The sequence below is a fragment of the Strix aluco genome, chromosome 35 (assembly GCF_031877795.1).
Source record: "Strix aluco isolate bStrAlu1 chromosome 35, bStrAlu1.hap1, whole genome shotgun sequence".
Lineage (NCBI taxonomy): Eukaryota > Metazoa > Chordata > Aves > Strigiformes > Strigidae > Strix > Strix aluco.
Window position 1 is genome coordinate 663,985 of NC_133965.1, and position 11,023 is coordinate 675,007.

Genomic DNA, 11,023 nt, shown 5'->3' on the forward strand with positions numbered 1-11,023 from the left:
TGATGGTAATTACTGGGAGAAGCATGGAGGAGGTGGCCTGTTGATGTCATTGCAGTATCCAAGGGGAGAGCAGCACCAGGATGTCCTGTGGGAGTGCAGCATCTGTTGCCAAATCCAGACGTTGCTTGAATAAGGTGTTTTGAGGTGCAGTAAAGGTGTCCCTGCTCTGCCAAACAAACAGGACTGGTCGTTCCGCAGCACGGCTGGCAGTGAGCCTGCCTACATGCAGCCTCCAGTCAAACCTCCTTATCTGCTGTGGCTGCCCAGTGCTCAGTAGAGTTTGTCAGTGGCTCTCACCTGCAGAAGCATCCATCCTCGCCTTGGTCGGTGTGCTGTCCCGGGGTGTGAAGGGCAGCACTAGTTATGGACTGTGGGAGCTGCTTTTTCTTTCCTGTTATGAGATGAGCCACAACTTTGATTTCTTTCCTGATCCTTGGGCTGCCAAAGCAGGCAAAGTATTGACCTTTCGTTGTTGGTGTCAGAGCTGATATTCTGACATCCCTCTTCTGCTGCTGGTGGCAAAGGCCTGGCACGAGGTGGGGATGGCGTTTTGCTGGGTGCTGTGGAAATGCAGACGAGATGGAGCCTCTCCTAGAAGCTTTCTCAGCAGAAGAGCGTGGCATAAGAGAATAGAAGGAACATTATCTCAGCTCTGCAGAAGGAACTGGACGTTGTAACATGGCATTGAACTGGTTTTGTATTTCACAGAGTACTTACACCTGTGCCAAACCACACTGGGGTTTTTTCTTGTAATAGTGCAGTTACTTTGGCATGAGGAAATGATGTTCCTTTTCGCCACTGGCCTGGCTGGACCCTCAGTGCCAGCGGCTCATGGCCAGGCAGTCTGGGTCTGCTTCTGTGCCTGCAAGTGCTCCCCAATGTGGGGGATCATTCTGACCCGGCTCACTGAGGCTGGGTCCCTGTGAGGGTCAGCACTACCGGAACAACAATGGGTTGGTGGTTTTCGACTGCTGTAAACAAGTGTGTGGAAGAGACCCAGGTGTGAAGCACGAGGCTTTGCTGGAAAAGCAGCTTGTGTGGTTGTGTGTATGGAACTGTGCTTTGTGCCCCTTGAGAAGGTGAAGCACTGAGTCATTTCTGACTCTTCTTTGGACTGTGATTTTGGGAAGTGGGGCTTTGGGTCTTAGGGGTGTTCTGCAGGGCTCTTGGATATCTGTCTCGGTTTGTTTCCCTAAGGGACTGGTTTACATTATCTTACAGTCAACAAAGATTGATTATGGTAGAAACCAGGCAATTTCCTTTTGACTTTAATTTCAATATTCTTATGATAATCTCGTGGCCTCTCATCTAATAGTTCTGAAAAGCTGGTTGATTCTATCACTGAATGGGCTACAGACCAAAACTGTTAATTTGGGTGCTTGGAAGACTTGTGTGTAGCTCCCACTCTGGCAGAAGGCAGGTGGGGAAGGGGAAAACAGGCACTTTCCCATGCAGCTCTGCAGTTAGCACTGACTTCGGCTGGTTGTGAGCTTGCACGTCGTCTTTGGCAAAATGGTCTTCCTGGGAAGACTAACCCAGGTGGGGAGTTGTTTCCTTGGTTTCTGTGTTCAGCACCTGGAGCACAACAGGGTGGCTGCAGGTTGAAGATCTTGAGTTACAGAAACTTAATCTCAGCTGAAAGCTCACCACCTCCCAGGTCTGCGGAGCGCAGAAGCCCTTGGGCGTGGCTCTGGCGAGGAAGTCGGTGAAGGCCACAGCAGGCTCCAGCGGGCAGGGGCTGCTTGCTGGGGGCCGAGGCTCCAGGGGTGCTGGGAAGAACAGAGTGCGTGGTAGAGGGGCCGGGTGCCGGCACAGGGATAGCCCCACAGGGCTGGTGTGGTGAGACGTGGGGTGTTCCCGTGTGGTGCCGTGGGTTCCCTTCCACCGCTCAAGGGACCCCCTGGAGCTCCCTGAGCAGATCCTTGGCCCCAGCAATGCTCCTGGCCGTCCCAGCCTGCGTGTCCCCGGGGCTGCCCGGGTTCCTGCAGGCTACAGCTGCGTCCCTGGGAGAGAGAAGCTGTCTCTGCCCTTCCCTGCGTGTCCCTGGGTTGTGACCTGGCTGTAAGGCTGTGGGGACAAGGGGCGCTGGCCCCACGGAGCTGCCTTTCCCGGAGGGCCTCTTGCAGGGACAGAGTGGTGACGTCGCTCTCTGCCAACAGCCACACCTGGAGCACCGATTGATGGATTTTATTGGTGCCCAGCTGTTTTGCTGATCAGGGATATCAATTAAACTCAGACACCAGAGTGAAAAGAGCAGGTGTATTTTACTAGAAATAACTAAATAATATAACAGAATAATACAGAAAACATAGAGTAAGAAAAGACAGAATAGTGCACTTAAACAAATAGGAAAATACAGGGTAATGCATCACATCATTACTACCTGAGAGAGAGAGAATAGTGATTAAGGAAGATCCATCATCACTCGCACCCGTTCCCATCATCCAGACCCGCAGGCGCTGGGCAGCCCCGGTTACAGCGAGGATTTGTTGAGCCTGTCCCGGCAAGTGGGAAATCCTACGCGGTGCGTCCACCCGTAGGCGAGGCTTCCAAAGTCGCTGTGAGCGGGTCCAGCCTTATATACCTAAAAGTCAACAAGCCAGAATAGCTGGCACCTTTGTTTTAAGCGGAAATATCTGGTTTTCATCTCACATTAGGTTCCCCCAGAGCCTGGCCAGGGCTCAAGGGAGAAGCTAAGGGAGTTTCCCTGCTTATCTAGTTAATTTATAAGCAAGGTCACAGGGCCAGACAACTGTCTCTGTGGCCCTCTCATCTTGCTCACACACACAAAGACAGATACATTCAAGATAGACGTGTTTTATGATGTTTAAGCTACATCTTCTATGTATATTTCACTAATGACTACATACTGGGTTAGCAGTTTTGGTTCAGGGCCTGTTGCTCAGGCTTCAATACTCCCACCTTTTACATCAGAATAGGTGGTTTGCTATAACTTAGTATAATACCTATCAGCACAATGGTTATCAGTTATGAAATATACAGGATTCATCTATAGGTCAACTCTGGCTTGGGCCTGTTGTCCAAGCCTTAGCACTTCCCTGCCTCGTTTATGTATCGCTTTACCTCATTTGCATCTTGGTGAAGTTTGTCTGGCTTCATGAAGTCCTGGATCTGCCTTTTACAAGCTGGATGGGAAGGCTGAGCTGTTAACTGTTACCAAAGTGCTGGCATCTTTCAGGTTTTGTGCTGGGGGGAACAAAAATATTATGACTGCTTAATAGGCAACATTTTTCTGAGCAAAAGGGCTTTGAAGCAGCCCTGGTCTGTCTGCTGCTTTAATGAACACCCTGTGTTCTCCGTTAGTGTTTAGAGACAAAAATGTGTCTGCATGGCTGTAGCACAGACATGGGAATGTAGTGTTAGAAGACCATTGACTCATCCTGTCCAAAGCTTCAAAACTGCAGGAGGCCACGTCGTAGATGTCCAACTGCTGGGATGCTTGCTGCCACAGTCTGGGAGTCTACGAGCCCAGGGAGTTGCTGTCATAGTCTGTGAGCCCAAGGAGTTAAACTTAATCCAGAGCAAAAGCTGCCAAGCCATATCTGTAACATCACTGGAAAAAGCAATTGGAGAGTGAAGTGCAGACAAAATATACTAATATTTTGAAATAAAATGCACTTTTTAAAGATTATTTTGAAATCTACCTGTCTACTATCAACACTGAATCAATTTACTTTCATTTTCTATAGCAAATTTTCACTGCCCAGATTCTGAGATGCACAAAAATCATTAAATTTTGGATTAATAAATGAATTGCTGATCTGTAAAATGACTGGAAAAATTTACTAAAAAGCAGTTCTTTAACTTGCACTCTGGCATGAGGTCTTCTAATTTTCTAGTGTCCCCTTAATAGCTAAAACTATCTGCTAGTCTTCAGAATTTTTCTGAACTCTGTCATGTATTAAGTTACATTGTGTTATATTTATAATACCAATTATTTATCAGGTCCTGCAGAGCTAACCATGAAGTTTGGGTTACTCTTGCAATGAACTTTTATTCAAATAAATGGCCACTATAATGGGATGATGGAGAAGTGGATGCGGAACAATATGATTGTTTGGTGGTTTTTTTTTTTTAATTCTATCTTCCTTGTCAGACATGGGTTTTAGCAAGGTTGTGGTGTATGTGTAGGGCTTTTTCCCTGGTAAACAGTTGCTTTGTATTGGAAGAATAATGGCTGGTCTTGTTTCATCATGATGTGAACCCCACTGCAGACCCTCTCCCCAGCTATCAGGAACTTGCTACATAAATTTTGAGCAGGATAAAGAAAGCTTTCTCCTTAAAGAAACCCAGCTATCAGTTTCAAATTGACTTGTCTTGTATAAGACACTTCAGAAGCTTTATGTTATGTGATCAGAAAGCAAAAAAAGGGGTTTATTTTATCTTGCAGGATGGAACCAAATTTGGGTAAAGAGGAATTTTTCAGACCATCCTATATAGCTGGTGTTGAGCCACTTCAAAGAACAGCACCAGGAAGCGTGGAAGATTTGAGAACAGATCTCTCTCCTGATTTGTCTTTGGTTTCTTCAAGCTCAAACACGAGCCAGGTAAGAAAGCTTTAATGTTTGCATTGTTTGGATATTTTTTAATACGCTTAGTCTTTTCATCAATAAGAATAATCAGAATTTTACAGAGAGATGAAAAGCATCTTTAGTGTGTTTTTAATTTGAAGGAGATAGATAGGATTAGACTAAGTTGTGTGGCACTGCATTGATACTTCATTGGGTGCATCAGTCTTCTGTGAATGAGGCTAATTGCCAGCTTGGAGCAGCTTAATCACAGAATGGTTTTGTGGGTTTCATTCTTGATCTCTAATTGCCTTAATGTCATGTGTGTGTATATATATATATATACATGCTGCAAGATTATGAACTCTTAAGTTATCACAGCGAACTTCTGCCAGGGCCTCAGCACTTGTGAAAACTGATGTAGTGAATTGCTTTTGCTTCCCTCGTCATCAAATGAGTCTGTTCAGAATAGCCTGGTGAAAGTAAAACTGCCTTAACATGCTAGCTATCCAACAAAGAATCTAGTCAAATTTCTAACTTCCTCATTTTTTTTTTTAATTTCAGAGGAGCAGTTTGGAGCCTAAGGAACACATACAAGTGTGCCTGCGTATTAGGCCATTTACATCATCGGAAAGAGAAAATGAATTGTAGGTGTGACATTTATATAGTTTAAAAATACCTTAAATGTATGATTGGGGGGTTTGTTGGTTTTTTTTCTCCTCTAAGCTGAGCTTTTCATACTCTTTTCATGCCTGCATTGTTTCTGCTTCCTTTTAATAGAACTGTGTTTCACTTGAGGATTCAACAAGCGTCATACTGAACCTCCCCAAAAATTCTGTGAGCTGACTAAGTGAAAAAACTGCTGAACAGACGATGCAGAAGTTCACTTTTTCACGAGTAAATGAATTGTCTTTAAAAGTTTTTAATTTTTTCCTGGAAAAACTGTTTAACATATTATTTAATAGCAAGCAAACTAGATTTTTAAACTGTCAATAGTCTTTAAGATTATAAACACACAGAATTTAAAGGATTCTTTAAAAGTCTCTAATGATTGCTGAAACACAATAAAGATGTTTCTTGGTAATGCTCAGGTGTTTGGACCTGAAACAACTCAAGAATTCTTTGAAAGTACCATGAAGCAACCAGTGCAAGATTTCCTGGATGGATATAATCATCTTATTTTTACATACGGCATCAGAAATCCTAGGAAAACCTACACATTCCAAGGTACAAGTAGAAATGCATTCTCCTTGCATGAAGTTCCTTTTCTTTTTTTTTTTTTTTTTTTGAGAGGGTTACCTCTAGAAATATTATAACCTTTCCTTTATTTAAATTGTAGGCCCTATACATTGGCTTCTCTTGAATAATAATAAATAACCTTTGAAAGTCTCCTTCCATAACAAATATCCTAAACTGCCAAGTGACAGTCACTGCCAGAGTTTACCTAAACACACAGTGGTGTTGCTTTGTAAGGCTGTAATAATTTCAACCAGGTGTGTGTGACTTCTTTTTTGCCTCCAAGTATCTAGAGGGAGAAGGGGGGAGTTAAGAAAATGTGTCTAGATATCAGAATGTGAAAAGTGTGTAAGTCCAGACTAATATTTTGTTATTTTTTATCATTATTATAAAGGTCATATGCATCTTATATGCCTTGTCTTCAAATAAGGAATAGTATTTGAGTCTGTTTCAGTTATTACCGGCAGAGCATAAATAATTCGAAACATATTTGAGTCCTTCCAAGTATTTCTGTCTTGTCTCAGGTTTCTGAGTTTATCAATAATATCCTAGGAGACCTTGTCTCCTGATGTGCTGTTTCTGTACTGTTAAAGCTCAATATCCTTTCTGGTCAGAAGGTGTCATTCTTTAATTATTTTTCAAAGCATTTTAACAAATAAGGTGATTTGATTTACGTGGAAACAATTTCTCCTATAATGAAATGGCAGTTCTAGAGGCTGTAATGCTGATTTTATACACAGAAGTAGTAGAAGGACAATGAGTCTTGTGCCATATGAAGTTGATCTTTATTGCAGTGACATTGTCTTCTAAGTGATCTTCTGTTGGGTAGATTAGAACTAAAGACTACTGCCAGTATTTTGAGTTATCATTAATCTGGTGCAATAATGGGGTGCTCTGTCCTAATAAAGAATAGGTAAATAACAAAACCCAAAATTCCCAAAGTGTACAGTCCCCCACGCTTGACTAGTTTGGGCTGTATTGTGTGGGTTTTCAAGAATTCTTCATTCATGTCTTTTCAGACTCTGGAGACTTTTTCATGCTATTATATTTTTCTAGGACTTAACTATCAAATTGTGATCAGAACTGTCAGGGCAGAATGTTGCCTGCGGGGTGCCGTGATTTCCTCTCCTGTTATTCCCAGTATTTCCAACACAGCCTTTCCTTTCTGGCAGTACATGGCAGTCTGTGTTCAGTCAATGGCAAGGGACTGCAGTGCAGGATGCAACAGCTTTTTAGGGCTGTTCATTGTTTGCCAGTGACTGTTACTTTGTTCATGTGAGGTTGAATTACAAGTGGCATTACAATAAACAAAAAATTATGAGTAGATGAGGAGAAACAAATGTAATCCAACAGTACTTTAACTTAATATGTTATTTGGTTCCTAGCTGGGTGTTTGAGTGCAACCAGGTGTTACAGAGGTTCTGACCTGGGCAGCGCAGCGAGCGCTGTAACTGCTGACAGCCCGTCTGTCTCAGGAGCAGTAGGAGTTATCAGAGGCTGGAAGATAATGCTGTCAGTCTGAGACAGGATAACTGCTTCTCTTCCATTCTGCCCTCTTTCCTCTCCTCCCTGGTTTAGAAATCAAAGTTAAGCGAACCGTATTTAAACTTGCATCTGGATTCAGAAAGATCAAGTGTGCACTGAGGCTTTTATTTGACTCCTTTTTGCCTTTCAGGTGCACAAGTAGGATGCTTTGGTAGGAAAGGGTCTGGGACAGGGGAAGGAGTGAGTCTTCACAAGGCTTCTAGAACTTTTTTGGTGGGGTCTGTGGAATTAGTCCAGGACTGCAGCTGAGAGAGGAGTCATCAGTTGTATTTCCAGATTACTTCCTTGAGAGAGAGAGTGAAGGCAGCCTAAGAAATGCAACTGGAAAACTGCAAATCTCTATTGAATGTGTGTTGGTTGTGGTTGGTTTGGTTTTGGTTTTTTCCTTAAGGCTAAGCTTATGCAGAACACCCCATCAGTTTTTGTTTTATGTTCTGCTCCTTACTGTCTAAGGGGTAGAGCATGAGCTGTTGCTGAAAGCCAAACACCTTTTGAAACACTCTAATGACATTTCTGTTACCTTGAGAATACAGAAACCCACTGCTTCGTGCTGTAAGTGGCCTCCAAATTCCTCATGTATGCCTTGAGGTTAGAATTTCTTATCTTTCTGTCTTTGTTTATTTGTATACCTTGTTCACAGGAATAATTAAGGTCTTTCTTTGGTACATTGCTTTCAGGGACAGAGGATGCCATCAGTATTCTGCCAAGGACTCTGGATCTGTTGTTTAAAAGTATTCAAGGGAAGCTACACACAGCAATGGACTTCAAACCCCATCGGTGTAGAGATTATATAAGGCTGACTAGAGACCAAGTGAGAGAAGAAACCGCTGTTAAAAATTCAATACTTGGCCGAACAAGAGAGGTAGAGGAGCACTTCCTTCTGTACTGATGAGCACATGCATCTTTAGAGAGCTCAGTGCTCTTCATTTTTCAGTGGGAAGCAACTCTCTGTATTTAAGTATGGATGTGTCTGTGCTGTCAGGCAGCTCTTCAGATGAGCAGCAAAGTGAGCAATATTGCTGATGAACCTGTTCTGTGGATTTCTGCCTTGTGGCTGAATACTTGATAGAATGTAAACACTGAGCTTTCTTCTATAGCTTGGGCATCTGATCATTTATCCTCCGGGGTTACTGGCACTTAATAAGGACGGAATGCAAATAGTCTCGCCATCTGTGGGGATGCTGGTAGGTCTGCTCCTTTGAACAATTTACTCTCTTTCAGGATACTCGAAAGAAATGAATGATTTTGAGGTTGTTCCCCTCTTCCAGTCTGTGCAAATAACCTCAAAGGAAGCAAAAGTTTTTTTGGAACAGCAGAGCTATAAAGCTGTTGGACTTGTGAAGATTTGAATTCAAACAGGTTTCTGCTGGACTTTATTCTTAAACAGATCCCTGTTGAGTGGTCCAGAAATCCACTTCAGTGCCTGGAATTCTAAAGCTGTTCAGTCCAATTACAGTTACGGGGATTGGATTTTGTATAAGCATACCTTCTTCCTGGTGTCTTTAATTCTGAAATGAATGCAAGAATGTAAGAAAACTGAGCATATGCTAGGAATTGGAACTAGAAAGGGATTGCAGTGCATTTTTTATTTTTAGTGAAAAGAATTAAGCCTCTCCCTAGTGGTATGCTGGGTTATAATACAGTGTTGTGGCTGTTGTGGGATGGAATCTATCTGTTACCTTGATTTTTATCCGAGTTAGTTAACTAGAATTCTCCAGTGTGGAAGGCAGGTGGCGGCAGAATTCTTCAAGACTTCACTTCAAAAGCACAGGCGTATGTTCCATCTAGCTCTAGCAGTCTTTAAGGGCTTCAGAAAAAAAATGATCATGTATGTGTCCCCTGTAGTTTTGCCACTAAATTTATAAGCTGAAGTATTATTCTTATAACAACAGTTTTCAAAGTTTGCACCTACTTCAACAGAGAGAGGTTTGGGTGGGTGTTTTAATGTGTAAAGCTTAAACCTGAAAGTTTTGATTACACACGTATTTAACTATTTCAGGAATCACTTTATGGAATCCCAGCTTTATATGACATATGCTCTGGACAAAACATTAAAAAAACCCAACCCCAATCACACCTGGTTTTTAATCCATGTTTCTTCTCTTAAGCATACTGGTTTTGGTAGATGAGTTGCACTTCTTTGCAGTTCTGTGCCTAAAAAAAACAAACAACCAAAACTAAGAGTGAGAATGGAGTGTATGTGCATTAACCTCTGTCTGTAGGGATTTGGTTTACTTTTTTTTTTTTTAAAAGACTTCAGCAGAAGGAAGTTTTCCTTCTCTTGCTAAAACCTAGGCTTTATTTCAACTGTGATACAGCCTGGATCATGTAGTAGTAAGTTGCTCCCTTAATTTCTTAAGTGAACAAGTGTTCTACATTTCCCTCTGTTTCTGAGAGGTTACCTAGGAAGCTGTAAGATACGGAATCCTGAATTAGAAAAATACCAATAATAAAAAATTTCCAGACTCTCTAGATTCACCAGGTTAAGAATAATGTGTAAACTACAACTGGACTTCTGCAAATCATCCTGTTAAATCACCGTGTTTCTCTGCGGGGTCCCACCCCTCTGTTTTTCTGTGGTGATTTTTGCTGTGGCTCAGGGAGCTGAAATGCTCTGTACTGTGATAGGGCCTGAGGTGAGGGGAGTGTCAGGAACGAGTGTGAAGGTGAGAACAATCCTTTCAATAGGAATGTGCAGGTGCGTTGAACTAGACATGATGTGTAGTCGGGATCTTTGTGTTGGCATATTGCAACGACACTGCACTGCTGTCCAGTGGAGCTGTTACACCAGTGACTGGTGATGTCCTGCCAGCGATGGGTCTTAAAGTCTCTGTTCTCTTTTGCAGGGAGACCGTCCAGAGAGCACTAGCAGCAAAGCACCAGTTGGTTGTAAGGGTATGTTTTTGTCCTGGTTTAGCTAGGATAGGGTTAAGTTTCCCCAGCAGTGGGGGGAAGCTCTAGCCGGGTTATTCCATACTATGCTGAGGTCACCTCCTGGCACCAAAGCGCGACAGGGCGAGAGAGTTGGTTAACACGTGGGTTATGCCATCGCTCTGATCTCACTGCTGTATCGGTAGATATCTTGTTCTGTTCATTGTTATTACTGTTATTGTTATTGTTGTTGTTTGTTGTGTTGCTGTTGCACTGTTGTATTAAACCTCTCCTTATCTCAGCCCCGGGGCTTTGTATTTCACTCCCTTTGGGGGGGGGGTGGGGTGGGTGGGCAGCAGCCGTGTGGTCTCAGACCCTGGCAGGGACTAAACCACCACAGTTTTATATTAAAGAATTGCAATTAAAGCAGGCAAAGAAGCTTTCTTAAGGTCAACAACTGACTTCTGGCCTATGTTAATAATAAAATGACTGCTTGGCATTTTTATATGCCTGTGAATTGGATAGTGAGTAAGTTATCTGGCCAGAAAACACAAGGATAAAATGGTTAGAAGTTTACCTGAACAGGCATTAAATGAGATGAAGCTATGGCAAGGAAAAGTAGCACTACTTATGCTATGGTCTCTAGTGGTATCCTGACCCTGTGTGTAATCAGATAAACCTAATTCTGACATTTAAAAACTACCCAAATACTAGGTTTGCTTTAAAATGTTAGAATGCCATGTACTTGTCAGTTTGATTCTCTGTCTTCTAAAGACATTGAAGAGACTTGAATAATTCTAACAAAGCTGCATGTTTTTGATAGAATTTGCAAGTGGGAAAGG

General features: G+C 42.6%; 1 pseudogene; it reads left to right on the forward strand.

The window, feature by feature from the left end:
- The first annotated feature begins 4,412 nt into the window (after positions 1-4,412).
- LOC141917227 (kinesin-like protein KIF20B) lies at positions 4,413-8,199 on the forward strand (annotated as a pseudogene).
- Positions 8,200-11,023: the final 2,824 nt, after the last annotated feature.